The following is a 21,120-nucleotide window of genomic DNA, read 5'->3' on the forward strand; positions in this document are numbered from 1 at the left end:
TCTCGGAGTGAACCACAGCGATGTTGTTCGGACATGGAGGAGATACAGAGAGGCAGGAACTGTCGATGACACGACTTGCTAGGGGCGCCCAAGGGCTACCTACTGCAGTGGATGACCACTACCTACAAATTAAGGGTCGGAGGAATCCTAACAGCAACGCCACCATTTTGAATAATGCTTTTCGTGCAGCCACAGGACGCCGTGTTACTACTAAAACTGTGCGCAATAGGCTGCATGATGGGGAATTTCACTCCCTACTTTCATGACGAGGTCCATCTTTGCAACCACGACACCACGCAACGCGGTACACATGGGCCCAACAACATGCCGGATGGACCGCTCAGAATTAACATCACGTTCTCTTCACGGATGAGTGTTGCATATTCCTTCAACCAGACAATCGTCGGAGACGCCTTAGACACACTGTTCAGCAGTGAAACAAGGTGGAGGTTTCCTGCTGTTTTGGAGTGGCATTATGTGGGGCCAAAGTACGCCTCTGTTGGTTACGGAAGGCGCCGTAACGGCTGTACGATACGTGAATGCCATCATCCGACCGATAGTGCAACCATATCGGCAGCATATTGGCGAGGCATTCGTCTTCATGGACGACAATTCGAGCACCCATCGTGCACATCTTGTGAATGACTTCCTTCAGGATAACGAATCGACTAGAGTGGCCGGTATGTTCTCCAGACGTGAACCGTATGGAACAGGCCTGGAATAGATTGAAAACGGCTATTACTCACCAACCACGCTGAGGGATCTACGCCGAATCGCGGTTGAGGAATGAGAGAATCTGGACCAACAGTGGCTTGATGAACTTGTGGATAGTATGCCACGGCTAATACAGCCATGCATCAATGCAGGAGGACGTGCTACTGGGTATTAGAGGTACCGGAGTGTACAGCAGTCTGGACCACCACACCACCACCTCTGAAGGTCTCACTCTATGGTGGTACAACATGCAAAGTGTGGTTTTGACGAGCAATAAAAAGAGCAGAAATGATGTTTATGTTGATCTCTATTCCAATTTTCTGTACAGGTTCTGGATCTCTTGGAACCGAGGTGATGAAAAACTTTTTTTGATGTGTGTATGTCTAGTTAGAGCAGTTATGTGGTTAAGTTAACGACTGCATTCCTTGTAACTACTAGTTGCGCAGAAAAGGAAGCGGTTCATGTCATATTATTTTGTATGGTCACGTGTGACCGGCTTGACTGAAGTTCCTTCTGGTAAAAGTTGCATATATGATCTTATTACTTTATTTGCTGACACAAATTAAACGAGATCGCCATATTTCATGTTCTTTAACTTGCTAGACTAGTTGGCGCAGAATAACGTGTAAACAAAATTGTTCTCGAGGGAATATAGCTCCGAGCGTTGTCTGATATGATGTTTACTTGTCTCTTACATCCTGAAAAATAATATTTTGTATTTACTTGTCTTTAAGTTATGGTGACACTGTGTTTGTACTTGGTCAACTCGGTGGAATGTGCTACATGGATGAATAAGTCACTAACTGTTCTGCCAAAGAGGATTTATTTTGATGTTTGTTCCCTACGTCAGTGGGAACATCATTGTTGTTCAACCACTTTTGAAGACACTGAGCGAGTACATTTAAAGTCCCCTAGAACTAGGTAAACTGACTTATTTTGTGTGTGTCTGTCACTTGTAAACGTTTGCCTTGTGTAATGAAGAGCATTCAGATTATGTTTGATGATACGTTATAAAATCTTCATTAATCTGGAAGGGAGATTGTTTTCACAGCGGGAATTATTTTGAATATTCCTTATAATTTAACCAGGCCACTGTGTTACGGGGCTTCGACTTAGAAACTGAGCCTTGTGAGTTTCCTTGGAACTGAGATTCTTATTTTTCCTTAAGATAATATATAGTTGTCTCTCTTTAGTGAACTGGATTTTGACCTGCAATGTTTTCTTAAATTCATACTTGGCCGACATCCACTGGCACTGTGCAGCTATAAATTGCGTAGTTGTTTTAATAAGTAAGTTGTAGTTAACCAAATTTGATGTTTGTTGTTGTTGTTGTTGTTGTCCAGCAACTTACCGCTCCCGACACAAACCAGCTCTCTACCGCCACATTAGTAGTAACTTCATACGTTTTCAGATGAAAAGGTCATCTATAATGAAGTACTCTCTGAAAAATGCTCTATAAATATTCACTCATTTCTTGATAAGATTTAAAAGTGATGAAAAGATTAACAACTACGTTTAATTGTACTGAAATGTAAAATTGTGCACTTCACAAACAAAAAAAAGTCATATCTTATGACTATAGTAACAGTGAGGCACAGGTGGAAACAATTTAACTCATACAAATTGGTCTAACACGTTGTAGGTGTATGAAACGGAATGATCACATAGGTTAAGTCGTGGGTAAAGCAGGAGGTAGACTTCCGTTTTTTGGTTGCATACTCGGGAAATGCATTCAGTCTACAAAAGAGGCTGCTTGCAAATCACTAGTGCGACTCTTTCTAGAATATTGCTCATTTGGGTGAGACCTGTACCAAATATGACTAACAGGTGGTATTCGGCTTATACAGAGAAGGGCAGCACGAATGGTCAAAGAGAGAGTGTCACAGAGACGCTGAAGAAGCCGAACTGGCAGACTATTGTAGATAGATGTAAACTACTTATGAAGTTCCAAGAACTGACGTCTCTAGGAATACACTGCAACCCCATACGTATCGTTCCCGTAGGTATCATAAGGACATTACAGCAAGCACAGAGGCATTTAAACAATCCTTCTTCCCGCCCTCCATACGTGCATACGTGAACGGAACGGGGTGCAACACTAAAAACTGCTACAGTCGAATGTACCCTCTATCATGAGGAGTATAGATGTAGGTGTGTATGTAGATGTACACGTAGACAGAACTTCCTCCTTCCAAAGTATGACATAGTTTCTCCCCGTTTTACAGTCAAATGGTTCAAATGGCTCTGAGCACTATGGGACTTAACATCTGTGGTCATCAGTCCCCTAGAATTTACAACTAATTAAACCTAACTAGCCTAAGGACATCACACACATCCGTGCCCCAGGCAGGATTCGAACCTGCGACCGTAGCTGTCGCGCGGTTCCAGACTGAAGCGCCTAGAACCGCTCCGCCACACCGGCCGGCTGTTTTACAGTCCTTCGACATACTCCTGACACCTGTTTGCCGTATTCTATCTCCTACGTTAACATGACTTTAAGCGGTTCCGCCTTGCGCGTCGAGAGAGTAGCTTGTTCCTTCTTCCGCCTGTACAGCAGCACCGCGTGTGTGCGCATAGTCTCGTGTGACTACCGGCCGGTGACGCACTGCTTTTGACTAGCAGAGTTTGTTGTTCGTTTGTTCTCTGGCGGCGACGTTCTCTGCCCCCGCCATGATGTCTTTCGAGTTCCTCAAGAATAGTCATCGTCGACGCGACGTACCGTTCGTTCCAGTTTTGACAAGAGTGCACGTCGTGTTCAACCAGGCTCTCTAGAAATTCACAACTGGTTAGTTGATACTATTCGACTTACATCTGATCAGGTAGATACTGCTTATTTTGATTCTGATTTGTATGCTTTACTTGCGAAATTTCAAGATCCGTTGTAAGTAGACCGGCTTCTCTCTTTGGTAGGGCCTCAAATGATGTTTACGCATTGGGATGATGTCGTTAGATCAGTTCTTTTTGCAGATGCTGCCATCTAATATATTCCGGTTAGAGTTTACTATCTTCCACCCGAAGTGGACGATTCCTTTCTTAAGACGGTGTTGCTTCCTTTCGGAGTCGTTCGGTGTATCCGGTGGGAACTCATAGACTTCAAATGTTCAAATGTGTGTGAAATCTTATGGGACTTAACTGCTAAGGTCACCACGCCCTACATTATATTTAGCGCTAATGTAGGGCGTGGTGACCTTAGCAGTTAAGTCCCATAAGATTTCACACACATTTGAACATTTGAAGTCTATGAGTTCCCACCGGATACACCGAACGACTGTTTCGCATCCTTAGCGCTTATCATTATATGTTACATACTTTTCTATACTACACACTACTTAACCTAAATTATCCTAAGGACAAACACACACACCCAAGCTCGAGGGAGGACTCAATCCTTCGCTGGGACCAGCCACACAGTCCATGACTGCAGCGGCCTAGACCGCTCGGCTAATCCCGCGTGGCAACTCTAGACTGCTGAACATCGCTTGCAATGTTGCAGTCGTATCCGAACCGTAGAAATGTGGGTTCTAAAGAATATTCCTTCACAGCTGAATATTGCCGGTTACCAGATTCACGTTACGTTTGCATGGCGAGGAAGTGGGCATTTCAGATACAATTGTACGCGTCGTGTTGCGGTTTTAAAATCGTCCTATTAAAAATGTAGTTCGTAATCTGCTGTCAGTATTTTTTCAGTATTAAAGGATGTTTGAGAGACATAGTACCCTCCTCCGCACGACGTTCAACCGTTACCGGCACGTCCAGGTGCGGCCCCTGCCGCCGTCAATGTGCCGGCACAGGTAGCTCAGTTCAAACGCCAGAGGACTCAGGATGATGTGGGCTGTGACGTCACCCTCCCCAACCTCACCTCCCCGAGAAGGTGGTAGTGGTGGAGCGTGCTTCTTCCAGCGATGATAGTTTGAATCCTAACATTAACTGCGGTTCTCGTTTCGTTAGGGATGACGTGGTTGGTTCTGTTGATATTGGAATGAATATAGCATCTTATGTTCTCTCATCCACGCGTAGGAACGCCTGTTCCCTTTGGCTCCGAAGATTTAACGGAGACACTGTTTGCAGTTGTGCCTATACAGTGTTCTTGTGCAGTCTGATACGATGAAGCAACGGGTTACTACGGATTCGCTTCCAAGCAGTCCGATAATCCAGACAGTTTCAGACTTTCCAGTGCCTGTCTCTGTTTATCTGATGATGATGTTAATCGTTCCCGGTTGTGTTTCACTCTGTTTGGTGGAGCGGACCTTGATGAGCCCCATACCTTTCCGTGTCAAGACGTTATGTAGTCACGGAGTGGCGTGAAACAACATTTGAAGCTTGAACGTACAACATCACACCGAAAAAAAACAATGCGTTCAATCTGCACCTTCCGGTGGAGATGATTCAAATCGTGTACTTTCGTCTTCACCGTCTGCCGGTGTTGTGGGTAGACGGACGTGATGTGGAAATTATTTTCTACCTCTAACTAATGCGGGCGTATAGGTTTCTTACCCTAAATGTTAATAGGATAAGCTCTCCGTTACGGCTTGCTGCGTTAAGACAGTTTATCGACACTTTATTTATGATTCCCATGCTGATGTGTGTTTGCAAGGAGTCTTATTTGAAGTGTTTTGTTTCCCTGTGTATTTAATGTTGTTCTACTGGCACGGCCGTGTTTTAAAGGAACGGTAATCCGTTGACGGACTTGGAAACGAGGGACGACGGCAGCGGTATAGGGTGTAGCGTTTATGATCTCGCTTTTATGTTCCTTCTGAATATGGTAATACATATGATGGTTCGCGGTTTGATGAGGAAGAGGCCATTTATTTACTTTGTCAAAATCTGCAAAAAATTTTCGTGGTGGAGATTTCAGCTACGTCTTACGTCCTGTGGATCAGACTTCAATTATAACTTTTGTCATGAACTTAACGAGAAGGTGGAGTAGTCGGTGACTTTATGGGATGCATTGTTTTACAGCTACTTTTAGTAGTCGTCTGACAGTTTTTATTTGTGTACCTCCAAAGCAGTCGACTTTTGTCGGTTGGTGTAATTCCTGCTAGCTTTGCTGACCACTGTGCTGTTCCAATGACTCTTAACCACGTCCCGTAGCAGGTACATCTCTATCGCCCACTTTGGAAGCTAAATATTTTACATCTCTCTGGATGATATCATCGCTGCCGTGTGTGGGCGGGCAAGCCGTTCCCAAGTGCTTTATCCCTCCATTATGGAATGGTGGGTTGCCACTGCCAAACTTCGGCTTCATACTGCCCTCATGCGTTTTAGCGCTAGTAAAGCGGCTGAAATGAGGAGGAATCAGGATTTTATTATGCTGTCCTTCGTTACCTTTATGATAGTACTCAAGACGTCCCTTTGAGAGTTATGGTAAACTGCGTGAAGGCGAAACTCTTGCAACTCGAAAGAGTACAATAAGATGGTGTTCGTTAGCGGTCTCAGCCACGTTCGATTCTATAGATGGACTTGAGTGGTCATCCCAACCTGATACAAGGCGTGAAGTTTCCCAGTATTTTTCCGATCTTTACACTGGAATGGAATGAGGCGGTGTACCTTCTGCTGATTTTACTTTCCTCCTTGATAGAGTCGTCAGGCCAGGTCTCCATGACGAGTTTTTGGCGCCTTTTATCATGATGAGGTATCTGACATTATAGTTCACTCATTCTTCCGCAGATTGCCGGGTTTCGATGGACTTCCCAAAGAATTTTACGTTTTATTTAAGCCTCTGATAGGAGATACCGTAACGTCTTTGGTGAATGAAATGGTGCAAGTGTACACATTCCGCCATCCTGTAAGATCGTAAAAATTGTTTTAATTTCCAGAAAGATGGGTCATCTAGGGATCAGGTCCGACCGATAACGTTACTAAATTTTGATTATAAAATCGTTGTGCGGGTGATAATTAGCTGTTTGCTGGTTTTGCTGTTGCAGCCATTGTGACACGTTACCGAAACTCCCGTGTCGCACTCTCCTGACTCCCATTGCTCAGTTTCGTGATCTCATCTCGATTGCTTCCACTGTTCCTGTGTCGGAAACTTTACTTTTTATTGAGTTTAACCATGCCATTGACCGACTAAGTCACGATTTCCTGTTGGGAGTTAATGACTGTTTGTTCTAATGGTGCTGCACGACGAATGTTCGCCTCTATAATTACTGGTATTCAGGGTAGTATTGACGTTAAGGGTCCTCTTACTTCTACCATAGACGTGGGTCGAGATATTCACAGGGGAATTTTCTACTTACGACGTTATTCGTGCCATTTTTGGATCCCTTATTGCGGTCCATAACTGCTCGATTGGGTGGCTGGTCGTTAATGGGAGCAAGGTTTATCGTTCACAAGTATGCCGATGACGTTATGAGACTCATTCGTACTCTTGACGACATACCGGTGTTCAAGGACATTTAGAATGTAATTTACCCCTTAGAGGAACACAGATTAACGACCAGAAGTGTCGGTTACTTCGCAGGTATTGGTGCGGTTGAGATTCCATGGGCATTGGCAATCGTCCGCCATCGATATTTGGTTTTTATTATCGATTATTTATGAAGATGGCTGCGTTAAATTAGAAGTTCGTCACGGACAGGATTGAAGAAGCGATCCTTGTACTGAGCGTCGCGCCGTCTCGTTACTTCGTAAGGTTCGGATCTAGGAAACGTAGGCCTAAGTGTTGAGTAAAGCCTGTTTTATTGTCCTCATTTTTTCACTCCCTGGGATGATGTCCTGAAAGTTACAACGAGTTTATCTGGCGAAAATCTGTTTCTCGTGGGCGCTATGAGGTTGTGGCGAGACCCCTGCTGATGGGAGGTTTGGTTCTCGCTGATGTTCGGCCCAAGGCGTGTTCTTTATTGCCTCGACGCAATGTTTTAACATGTCTTCGCGTCCCAGTCACTTACAGCTCGAGCTCGCCTTTTTCCCTTTCTCTGACCTGCAAGTTAAACCCTCCAGTAGACATTGGTAAGATAAATAATAATTTAAGGCATATTCGGAAATTTTTTACTGATGTCAGTTAAATGGCCAGTCGCATCTCTCTGTGAAAATGCTTTTATGTCTCTGGACGTTTCCAAATCGCGCTTTCTCTGTTTAGTTCCTATCGCCAGGGACAGATGGGAGGTTTGTTTGGTCCAATGTCAGCCTACCTATTTTTCCGATGGAAGTGGCGTCGCCGGCCGGTGTGGCAGAGCGGTTCTAGGCGCTACAGTCTGGAACCGCGCGACCGCTATGGTCGCAGGTTCGAATCCTGCCTCGGGCGTGGATGTGTGTCATGTCCTTAGGTTAGTTAGGTTTAATTAGTTCTAAGTTCTAGGCGACTGATGACCTCAGAAGTTAAGTCGCATAGTGCTCAGAGCCATTTGAAGTGGCATCCACATGGTACCAAGTCGTTCATAGCCTTCTCGCCATCAACATTCGACTGCTTCGCACTGGCTTTAGTCAGACGGACCGATGCAGTCGTTGCCATCAAACGGATATATTATGTCGTCACTTGGTCGCCTGTGAAAACATATATTGGAACTGGCTCTGCCGATAAATGGCCTTTCTTTCCAGGACGACGCAAGCGCCAGTCTCCACTGAGATTCTTCTGCGTCGAAACTGAACGTTCCTTCCCAGAACGAAGAACAATACAATTATGTGGCTTTTCGGGCATTATATTCGTTACATGATGGGGAGTGAGTATGAGCCGGACTTTTGTGCCTTTCACCAGTGTATGACTACGGCCCATTGAAGATGGCAATGGAAGTTACGCTGTCGTGAGCTTTCTGCGAATATTCTTATCTAGTATTTAAACTTCAAGAAGTTGAATGGTATATGATATGTTCGAATGTTTCATTCCTGTTACCTTGCTTTTGACAAACTTAACAAGAAAAAGGTGTTTAGTTAACCGGTCCTCTTGGTATCTTCCTCATGGTTCGTTTTTAGGTGTACTGTTACACAGTTTCTTTCATTTCTGTGGTCCTGATTGTCTTTTTTTGTTTAATTAATAAAAAATAGTCGAAAGTTGTTTCGGGCCACGACTGAAAATGATTTTTTTAAAATTTTTGAGTGGCGGAAACAATGTAGGATTAACTATGATTTTGTTTCTTTCTTTTTTGAGTAACAAGTTGTAATATCTCAAAAAAAAGGTAAATAAATAAAGACAAAATAAAAATGACCGGTATCATGTGTGGCACCACCATAGTGACGGGCGAGAGGCAGGCGTCGTGGCCAGTCCCCGGGATTCTACCCCTGCCCACATTGTCTCCATCCTGCCTGAAACTGACTGTCCGTTGTTACCTGTCGCTACAAGCAAGGGAATGATGTAGGGAAAAAAATGGAGAAGTTATTCATCCGCATCCCAGATGGACCTGTACCTCTCGAAATTGCGCATATACTGTCACTGGAAACAGACACATTGAGTCACCTCGAACTGATTACAAATTAGTCACTTATAGGTTTTTCACCAGTAGCACCGCTCGTAGCATTCTGCTGAATTGCATGGGAGATTACTTCCACGCGACCAGATCTGAAACTGCGTAACAGACTTCCTTTCCTGTATCTCAGAGTGCGGATGGCCATAGTATTGAAGATTTTTTACCTTCAATCTATTTCACACTCCTATTAGAACTGCAACCCGACAGTGGCGTCAGGCAGCGAACATCAAATGGGAATGAAGTGTACTACGTGCTTGGATATGTAAATAATTACCTTTCCAGTGCACCCTTCACTTAAAACTTCCGGGCTGATAGGCCGTGGTCGAAGTATAAAGCTGTCTCCTAACGTTTCGTCTCCGACTGCGGGAGACATCCTTGGAGGTAAAGCGGCGAACTGTATGATTTCCAGTGCAATTTCACAAAGTAAGTAGGAGTTTTGATATTTACATTCTGTACGTAAGGAAACAAAACGCAGTGGGATTCTCATTCAGCAGCAACAGATGGATGTTGGTTGTTTCTGAGAAGATCGTGTTGTAGCTCATGAAGACCGTGTTGCAGCTCGTGTATGATGGAGAAATCCTCATGTGGCACAATTAGAGCACTTGTGGTACAACGACTGTGATGCAGTACGCACTCGACAGTTTCAGAGGGGCAACACTCAATACCTTACAGGGTCTCAGGGACCCCATGAGACTAGCGCTTGAGATGATAGTCATGCTGAAGCCCGGTCGTGCACGATCCTACAGCATCGTCAGGAGATTGGGTATTAGCAGCAAGACATGTATGCCCTCGGATAGAGCAACAACATCTGGAGTAACATCGACTGTCAGCACGGTGACACCGAATTCCTGGTGCTGTACTGCATCAGAACAAAAATTAAAATTTCGTTATTTGGAATCCGACCTGATGAAGGATTTTTAATTGCCAGTAGGACATCTTATTTTCCTTAATCCGCCCGGGCAGTCGTATATGCTTGAACGCCGCTTGCTGGACGGTGAGGTATGCCGGCCCGGGAACGAATCCTCCTGGCTGATTAACGGCGAGGTTCTGTGTGCTGACCCTCCTGTATGTTGGTTTTAGGTGGTTTCTCACATACCATTACGTGATTATCAGTATGGTACTCTGGTCCCACCTCCTTTATACAGTTCGCAGACATCTAGAAAAATTTCGCTCACTTTTACATGAACAACGCTCCACACAGACAACTAGAGTATACGTATTCTGTCCCAGGGGTAGCGGGTTGGCGACAGAAAGGGTATCCGCCCACCCCTTAAATCAGAGATGGCCAAGAATTCAGCTGTGGGCCACACCCAGGCACAAGTGCCACAGTGTTCAATACCAGCTTCGCTGTACATTTCTCCCTTCGCCACGGCATGCTGTCTTAAGAGGAGGAGGGGGAAACTGCGAATCCGCCACATTTAAATGTCAGTGCAATCGCACTGCGTACCACTTGATTTTACATTTAACATTTCACAAAAAAGATCGCAAAAAATACAATACAAACTTTTAGTGTTGTTTAATTATTTTTGTTGCGTTGAAGACATATTATAGTTTATTTATCGTACAAACAGTTGGAATACAGACAAAGTCAAACAATTTCACAGATTTTCGTACTCACTCTGCCACTTAATCGTAACTTATTTAGTTTCATAATCGAAAAAACGCCTTTCGCACAAATATGTCGATCGAAATATTGTATTAATTTTGCAACCACATTAAGGAGACGTGGAATTTCTACCCGAGTAAAGCAACCTAGGCGTTCTAGACTTTTCTTCTTAGAAGGATTTGTCATTAAAACGGGAATTACCTTGCAGGTCAATCAATTACCTCTGCATATGCACAGGGGCACTTTCGACTGAAACGGCAAACTGTAATGAAAACAGATGTAAGGACAGCAGCGTCCTCAAAATCATGAGGAAACTGTCCTTGTGATTCTTTCAAGGCCACAATGAATTCTTCAGAGCTCACGTTTTGTTTAACCCCAATTAGCTTAGGGAACTGAACGTTGTTTGACAGAATGCGTTCTTTCTATAATACAATTTTATTTTTAAATGCATCCCCATACAATCAGAAAGAAGTTGTTTGTTACCTTGCCATATCTTACCACATACAGTTTGCTGTCAAGTCTACTTAAAGAGATCTGCCTTCCATTTCGGGTTTTCCAATTTCACTCTTTCTTTCTTTCATACATTCTACAATAGCGAGTTTTAAATCGAAAAATCGTTCCAGGCATGCCCTTGTATTAACGAACGTACTTTACAGTAATACATAAAGTCTCTAAATTGCCCGTTCATTCGAAAACTGTTGAGACTGGCAGTGGAATAATGGGCGCGACTTCGCAAATTTTACTATTCGTAGCACCAGTTCTTTCATAGAAAATTTGTAGCACCTGTCATTTATGCGACTGCATAATAGATATTAAGAATTATCATCCCTCTCTTCTGTCATTCACATTTATTTCAAAAGGCTTGGGAAAATAGACAGCTAGACTGCCTCTTTTTTATTTTTTATTTTTTTAAACAGCAACTTTATAGGTGACCTTCTGAAGTAATAGTGATGGCTAAACAGCGCAGATACCGCGATTCACGATTCTGACGAACTGAAGAAAATTGTGGCAAACAAAAAGAGCCATACACACAAATAACAAATTAAATGTCGCACTGTACAGGCTACTTCTGGGAAGGGCCGAGCAGTGCTGAGACAGGCAGAACCTCGGCCCGCACGCGGCCCACGAAGCCAGCCCGCCTCAAGTCTGGCACGTCTTAGCCTTCTCTGCCTTGCTCTGAGGTGACAAAAGTCATGGGATAGCGATTTGCACATGCAAATTAGGCGGCATTATCGCGTACAAAGAGAAAACGGGACAGTGGGTTGGCGGAGCTGTCATTTGTACTCAGTGGCTCATGTGAAAAGCTTTTTGACCTGATTATGACCGCACGACGAGAATTAACAGACTTTGAACGCGGAATGGTATTTGCAGCTAGAAGCACGAGACATTTCATTTCGGAAATCGTTAGGAAATTCAATATTTCAATGTCAAAAGTTTTAAGGATGTGGAGAGAATACCAAATTGGAGGTATTATCTGTCACCTTCACTTAATGACTGAGCACAAGAACGTTTGCGTAGAGTTGTCAGTGCTAACATATATAACGGATCTTTTACGTTGGGATAAATTTATTGGGATGAATTTTTTGTTAGATGTTTTCGTTAAATAGCTGAATAAATTGTAATTAGGAATGATTTAATTAAGCAGAGTAGAGAAGATAAAGTCAAAGAGATATTCATTGGGCGGACATTGTCGTAATGTAACGTCATTGCGTTGTTCGGTTGTTAAAACAAGTCGTTTGTGTCCCGTTCTGCTGTTCGGTCGTGCGCGTATATGAAAGGAATTAATTCGGCGACTAGAATAAACTTTCACATAATAGTTACGATTCGATGTTCCGACAAAAGGGGTTAACGTCAGTGTTAATTTGAATTGTGGGCGACAGGATTAGTTTTGACAGATACGCGAAAATGGACGTAACGAAAGTTGTTCGCATATCATCCTTGAACGTGACTTTTTATTTAATTAACGATTGCGGGCTCATTAAAAACTATTATCTCATGACTAGGATCAATCCCTCTTTCCTCCTAGATAGCGATCATTCATTAACATTTACGTCATTAGGAAAAGGATTATTAATAAAAGCGATGTTAAATGACAATTACGTGTTATTCCGTTAGTGTGGAACCGACGGAATATCTCTGAAATGATATTTATGTATAATTTGTGTTAAATACTCAAATGAGATAGGAAGTAATCTGAAATTAGTGAACGTTCGATACTGAGACTATAGAAGCAGAAGCGCTTAAGGTTTCTCTTCTCTAAAATGGCAAAATAGGTACGAACTTTAACTCAATAGTCGACATTATGTATTGCAAAGACATTAGCATTTCATACTTATTTGGACGACGCGCTGCTAAACAAAGGAACGTTGAGTCTCTGTACGAGTAATAAAATTAAATCTAAAAACATAATTAATAACGACGAGCTCCGCTTTAACAAACTGTATTGCGTCTCGTCATCGGGCAATAACTGCTCAACCCTGGAGACTTGGGTGGTGAAATTAGAAGTCGGGCATATAAAAAGAACTTAAAAATCCTTTCAAGGTACAGTGGAGTCGGCACAACATGACGTGGGCAGTTATACTGAGAGGCACCCACATGCCTTGCTCATACTGTGGCATCAAGCAGTCAGGCCTGCAAGATGAGTGGTCTGCCAAGCGAGTGGATTCATTCTTAATTTATCGAGTAACATGAACTCTCGTACTCACAATTAAGTTACAAGTTATCCTCCTATATGAATAATACGCAACGGAATCACGCATCTGACTATCAGTAATTTACAGAACTCTGACTGTTCAGTACGCACTGGCAATACCACATTTTCTTTCTTTTTTATTTAACGGCTTTTGTCAACACGTGGCCATCGCACTGAATATGAGTGGCGCACACATTATAAATTCTGGATATCATGACAACATACAATTCGAAGGAAGAGGCCACCAATCTTTTTCGTTTCAGTATCTTATTTATTACGATAAATTCTATAACCTAAACACACAAATTCTATAACCTACAGTAATAACACATGGGAAATTCCGCCCAGTGGGCATGGCTTTACATTGGTGAATCTCTATCTTATGGTCTCGTAATTATTTAACGCTACAGTGCACTTTATGGATAGGATGGTGGATCTTTTATTATTTCTCACACTTCGACTCTCACAATCATCATCACGAAACTTTCCTCCAGACCGAGCAGTACAAAAGGAACACGCATAACCCACTACCTCTGCAACTACCTAGCTACTCTTCCATGCAAACCACACATACCCAAATTACATGACATACACCACACTACAACAAGGAATACAACACAATAAATAGTCACAACACTATCACTTTCAGCTTTCCCACTTCAATTAGTATTTATCCCAGTTTCACACGACACTGCCCCACTACGTAGTTCTTCCTTCCTACTATGAACTCTGGAGATATATGCACGTCTTCCTGTGCAATGCAAGCCAAGTGGCGTTGCTGGATAGACGGCTGACTCACCTTGCTTCTCTCTCAGAGTAATATAGTTTGAATCAAGCGTCACACGGAAACATAACATGCAAAGTAATATTAAGAGCATATTCATCACACACGCGAGTCCTCAACTGATACCATGGACGAGTACTTCTCTTTATCCTTTGTCTCATACACAGACTGAGACTCACACAGTACTCACCACGTGGAAGTACTCGTCTCTAATTTCAAGTCCTGCACACGCCATTTCTTAAATATTTCAACTTATGGTACACACGCTAGTAATTCAGCTTAACTTAAGCACACAGAAGTATTTCAACTTATTGCTACACGTGGTTTCATTGTGACCGTTGGTGACTTCTGAAGATTACTACGATCCCATTAATATTACCTGCCTGACATTTAATTCTCCCCACAAAAGTTCCTGATATAGAGAAATTATTATTTCAAACTACTCTTAAATATTCCACATGCATACCATGTCTCCACTCTTTTGTCTTTACGGAGCGCAACTAAGACAGGTCTTAACAGCACAAGATCCAGCGGCAGAGTGCTGAAACATGGCCGTTCTTCAGGTCATCTCGCACCTCTGTCGAGGTGGGGGAAGACCATGCTACCGTATTGGTCAGCCACATTTCAGGCGCTCAAAGCTCCGGTAAGTTTCATCTCTTTGGTTCCACCAAAGGTGGCCGAAGGATCGTCTCAAAGATGATCATATATTCACATTCACTATCTGTGGTTAGCAGATGACAATACATTCATTCATTTCACAGATCTCACCAAACTGGATGTAGGAATTTATTTTGTGGGAGTGCACATGTGATCAATTAAATAAATAAATTGTCATTCTTTCTCACACTGGTATCCGGCTTCACTGTATTAATTGAAATTGAGTTATTATTAGAAAAAAAAGTGTTGTTCTGACAAAAATAATGAAGTATGTTGTACCTATTTTCAATGTCGGGCGGTACTGTACCCTTTCAATACATACAAGCAACACTGCGTGACATAACCACAGAAATCTATGTGGGACGTACGACGAACGTATTCGTTGGGACAGTGTGATGAAATTTGACGTTAATGGGCTATGGCAGCAGACAACCGACGCGAGTGCCTTCGCTAAGAGCATGACATCGCCTGCAGCCCCCCTCCTGGGCTCGTGGCCGTATCGGCTGCATCCTAGACGACTGGAAAACCGTGGTCTTGTCAGATGAGTCCCGATTTCAGCTTTTATCAGCTGATGGTAGGAATTGTGTGTGGCGCAGACCACACAAATCCAGATCCAAGTTGTCAACGAGGCACTGTGCGACCTGGCGGTGGCTCCATAATGGTGTGGGCTGTGTTTACATGGAACGGACTGGGTTCACTGGTCCAGCTGAACAGATCATCGACTGGAAATGTATATCTTCGGCTTTGGAGATCATTTGCAGCTATTCAGGGACTTCATGTTCCCAAACAACGATGTCACTGGGCCAAAATTTTTTGCTATTGGTTTGAAGAACATTTTGGACAATTCGAGCGAATGATTTGGCCATCCAGATAGCCCTACATGAATCACATCGAAAATTTATGGGACGTAATGGAGAGGTCGGAGATAAGTTCGTGCAGAATATCCTGCATTAGCAACACTTTCGCAGTTATGAACATTTATACAGGAGGAATGGCTCAGTATTTCTGGAGGAGGCTTCCATCGGCTTGTTGACTCCATGCCACGTCGAGTTTCTGCCCTACTCCGTGGGAAGAGTGGTCCGACACGATAGCGGGAGGTATTCCGTGACTTTTGTCGCCCAGTATACTTTAACCGTGCCAAATCCACTCATAACGCTACCGACTCTGCGCCGATGCGGGACCAAAAGAGAAGAAAGTGAAGAACAACTGTCTTTTTTCCCTTCATGTATGTTGTTATTAATGGAAACATATATCCGCATGTCGAGGGCTACGTCTGAGTTCACCTGGATTAATACTGACGTGCGCGGTGGCAGGTGCTGATGGAAGCGTAGCGAGGCAGTCACTTAGGCCTGCGACTGCCTGGCGGTGTCCAGCAAACCCGACGGAGGCTGCGGTGCTGGGGCTGGCGGCGCGCCGGTTTACGACCGACTCAGCGGAACAGCCGGCATTAATCTTGCAGCGGAGGACAGCGGCGCCCCGCGGGACCGGCCGCAACCAGCCTTGAGGGCGTCTTCAGCGGCCGCCGCCGCCGCCGCCGCCGCTGCAGCTGCCTGCGTCCAGTTGGCCGCAAGCGGGCGGGGCCATCTGCACAACACGTGACTTCGGGCGCGCGCTGTGCATGCGGTTGGACCACGCACTACAACATGATGGCCTGTAGCGGTATAGCAGAAACCTCATTAATTATTACTAGGTAGGACCCTCATTTATCCGGATTATTGTAAAATCTGGCTTATATGGAGACCATAAATAAAAAAAAATTCTTAAATATACATATTATACTTGTTTCTGATATGTACGGGTCGTCTGCGTAGAATGGTTAGCACACATATTACGTTTAGGTGCTCCGAGATGGATGGAAGAACTCTGACAGTGCAAACAAGTTACTTAACCAAAGCTGTTCAGCAACTTCTAGGATGTGCTAGCGGACAGATACAACGCAGCAGTGACCTGTCAAGGCATGCGTTAGTGAATACGATGCCAATAAGTCTGTGCCGTCGTGGACGCCACACCGTCAGTCACACTTGCCCTTGTGCGAATGCTACAGGCGACTCCGCTTATAGACCAAATCTCGCAGGTTGATCTCCACTACGAACTGTAACCACAAACTGTAACCGTGGAAGTCCACACTAGAGTTGTCGTACGCCAGCGCTGAACACGAACCATCCGTTGCTGCCAGCAGCCGCCGCTTATTACAAGGCTGAAGTCTGTCTCATTGGAGGCGGCGCGTTTTTTTTGGTTGGTGACGAACTTCAGGGCGCCGTCAGTGGCACCAGTCGGAAACTGTCTCAGTGCGCCAGCTCCAGATGCGTCCTTTGGCGAGGTCACAATTCCCACGTAAACGAATAAATTATGCAGAGTTTTCAAGTACATTTTAACCAGATATTGAAAAAAAGTTAGTGACTTAATTTTTTGTCCTCCTTGATTGTCCTTTCACTTGGCCAAAAGTTTTACTTTCTAAAACCACGACTTTATCTTTCTAATATGCAGCAAAGGCATCCTGTGGTCAGCTTCGATTAGTCGAGCCAAACTCCTTGATTTGTCTCTCTGTGACACCGTTCAAGGGTGTTTGCATCTTTGACAATCTTCCCAAAGCTTTGACCAGACTGTGGTATGGTTCATTTCCTAATTGGTCATTGGTCACAAGCAGCGCACCTACAGTGTTTAACACTTTCTGTGGATGGCATTTGCCAAATGCAGTGCATGTAGAGTTTCCGAACAGTCTGTTCTGTACTATGTGCAGAACAAGGGGAAACGTAACATAAATCAGAACAGAAGCCCTTCAACACCCAATCAGGTTCTTATGCAAAGAAGAAAACTAAATGAACTAAGAGACTACATCTACAAGACAGAATAAAGCATCTATAAACAAACTCGACCTTAGAGGCGTCACAGCAGACATCAACAGGACGACTGATTAGTTCAGACGAGAACTGCAATACAACGAAAGACATAACATACGAACGTGGACTTGTAGAACCTAAATATACGAGCATTAAACATGTAATCGTATAATCGTGGCTAGCTGTTGTACCAGGCGCCACATTAATCTGATAGTAAAATAACATTGAGATTTACCACACAGCGTAGATTAGAATAAGGTACATACATGACAATACACACGGAGAGACACAATATGTAACATACACGACACATATGAATAGTAAACCTTTAACAAATAGTACACAGAAACCATGCAGAGCCGGCCACTGTGGCCGAGCGGTTTTATGCGCTTCAGTCCGGAACCACTCGGCTGCTACGGTCGCAGGTTCGAATCCTGCCTCGGGCATGGACGTGTGTGTTGTCCTTAGGTTAGTTAGGTTTAAGTAGCTCTAAGTTAAGGGGACTGATGATCTCAGATGTTACGTCCCTTAGTGCTTACAGCCATTTGAACCATTTGAACACCATGCAGAACGCATGGTTAGTTAGTGTACCAGGATCCACGGCAAGTGTTTAAAATAGTAACGTAGATTTAAGTAGGCTATCATACTGAAACTTATCAATATATGATCTTAGAATAAGTATGACATGAAGTGTTGACTTCAGGTCTCAGGCTGCCACATTTACAGGCTGATGTAAATTTTGTAACATTCTTATTACATTATTCTGATCATTTTAAAGCTCAGTTTACTATACTCTCACTAATTTCAGCCTGGTTCGACTGTTATTAATCGATACTTGAACATAAAACATACAGTTCACACCATGTAATTCCAGAATTTCTTTCAAGGAACTGAAACTATCGTTTTGTTAGAACTTATGTAATGAATACATGTACATGTTGTAACCTCCCCAGAGAAATTTGAAAGACTATGAATGACGTGCTAAGTGTAACCTCCCAGCAAATAATGTAAGTCAATGACAATAAATGTGATAACTAGCAATCTGAGCCATGTGTAAGCTCCCCACAAAAATGTAAGTCAATTCAATGATAATGAAATCTCAGTGACAATGAAAACGCAAATAGACCGAAATGTCGATCTTAGGCCCTGTTCACTAACTAAACTCAAATTCTTACCTCAGTAAAACTGCATCTGCTCTTATTTTTCGCGATAGCTTGGAGGAAATGCATCGCAAATATTCTTGGAATTTAAGTGAAACTATTCTTTAAGGAAATGCATGGGAAATATTCTTTCAAAACAAGGATTCTTTGTTAAAAATGGTTGGTTTAAAAACAAAATTATTATTGGGGCGATTCTTGAACAAATTAATTACAGTTAAGATATATTACATTCTCAGATGTGCGCAATGCTGCTTCATTACCTTATTTAAAAAATGTACCTCGTCCTGAATCTTGACCAGAGGGCCATGTCGACGCCCGCCGACTCCTCACACAACTCCGACTGTCTCTCGCGCGCTACTAGCACTGACTATGTCATCTCGTATGCGCTACTACTCTCGAACTGAATACTCGCGCGGTCAAGCGCAGACTAGCCACGATAAATAGCTCTCTGGTCAGAGACTCTGCAATGCCTCGCCATCACCGCCACACAACATACGTGTTTCATAACCCTCCACTGAGGGGGCAAAAATTTGGCAGCGATGGTGAGTCATTTGGACTTGCCATCGTAACAATTTTTTTTTCAACTAATTAACTTTACAATTACAGCATATATACAGATATAGAATATGAAGGAAATATGGTGCACATGCATCAAGTACAAAACATATTAGACAATGACAAAATGTGAGTACAAAACATATTAGCAAATCAGAAAAATGTATATACAAATTATTTGATAGATAACAAAGTGCACACGCACTGAAAAATTCTTTAGCATTTTCAGAACAAATAAACAGAATGGCAAAAAATCATGTTGACAAGTGACATGAGTGCACATGCACTGCAGTTCAGAACATATCAGCAAATGACGAAATGTATATACAATGAGTAACAAATGACATAAGTGCATACGCACTGAAGTATTGAACATATCATAAAAAGTATGAGTACAAATCATATTGAAAAATGAGAAAAGTGCAAGGGCACTGAAGTTCAGTAGAAAACATATTAACACATGACATAAGTGCACCTGCACTGAAAAACACTTTAGCATTTTCATAACAAGTAAACGCAAAGGTAAAAAATCATTTTGACAACTGACATAAGTGCACATGCAGTGCAGTTGAGAATATATCAGCAAATCACAAAATGTATTAATAAACGGCAAAAATACACACGCACTGTAGTACAGAACATATCAGAAAACCACAAAATATATACGTAATGAGTACAAATGGCATAAAGTGCACACGCACTGAAAAACTCTCTAATATTTTTACGACAAATAAACCTAATGAGTACAAATCATATTGACAAATGACAAAAGTGCACACGGACTGTAGTACTCTCTAGTATTTTTCTACAACAAACAAACAATCAAGGAGTGTAATAAAGTGCACATGCACTATACAAGTCTTTAGTAATTTCAGGATAACTGATCTTATTAACAAAAGAAGGGAAGTGCACACGCACTGTATATGAATTTTTCATTTTACAAGAAATAGGGAAGGAATAGGAAGGATTGCGTCATGGTTGTAGCATTTAGGTTGCACGCAGCTGCACTGAAAGTCCATATCTTTCCGCAGAAATACAACACCAAGTGAGACAATTTGCAGTTCTTTTCCCAGAAGTATTTATCAACGTATCCAAGACACTGAAATGTCGTAGTAATATTCCCTGTTATCATTTTGGCAGTACATCAGGTACACCAAACAGTGGGACCATAATAACGTCTTCATCGCTCACGGTGGTGGACAGCATGTCGTGTCAACACCACGCTCTTACTAGGCACACCAACGTAGAATTAGTGCAAAAACCAAATATAGTGCTCCATGATCATGAGGATGGACAGGACAAATGGATATTGCAGTAATTCAGGGTAGTTACCTCAGAAGGTGAAGGACATTAAGTCACACAGTAGTCTTCATTGAGAATTACATTAGTAGTTTGCGGCATTCATAGCCCAGTTATTGAACATTTCTGTACCATGTATTTAGTATTACAGAATAATGTTCATAAAATTAACTGAATATAGCAATTATTGGCATCATGGGTAATCGTATTACAATGAACAGTGGCAATCCTTGGCTAGTTACAAAGCATATTTAGTATGACAGAATAATGTTCATAAAATTAACTGATTATAGTGAACATTGGCACTTATTGGCCAATTATAAACCATCAGAAGTCATCATTGAAAAGGAGAGTCAATTATTGGCATAGCATTAACATAATTCATTTAGTTATACTAATTATTGGCACCCATTG

This window comes from Schistocerca nitens, chromosome 4 (genome assembly GCF_023898315.1).
Source record: "Schistocerca nitens isolate TAMUIC-IGC-003100 chromosome 4, iqSchNite1.1, whole genome shotgun sequence".
NCBI lineage: Eukaryota > Metazoa > Arthropoda > Insecta > Orthoptera > Acrididae > Schistocerca > Schistocerca nitens.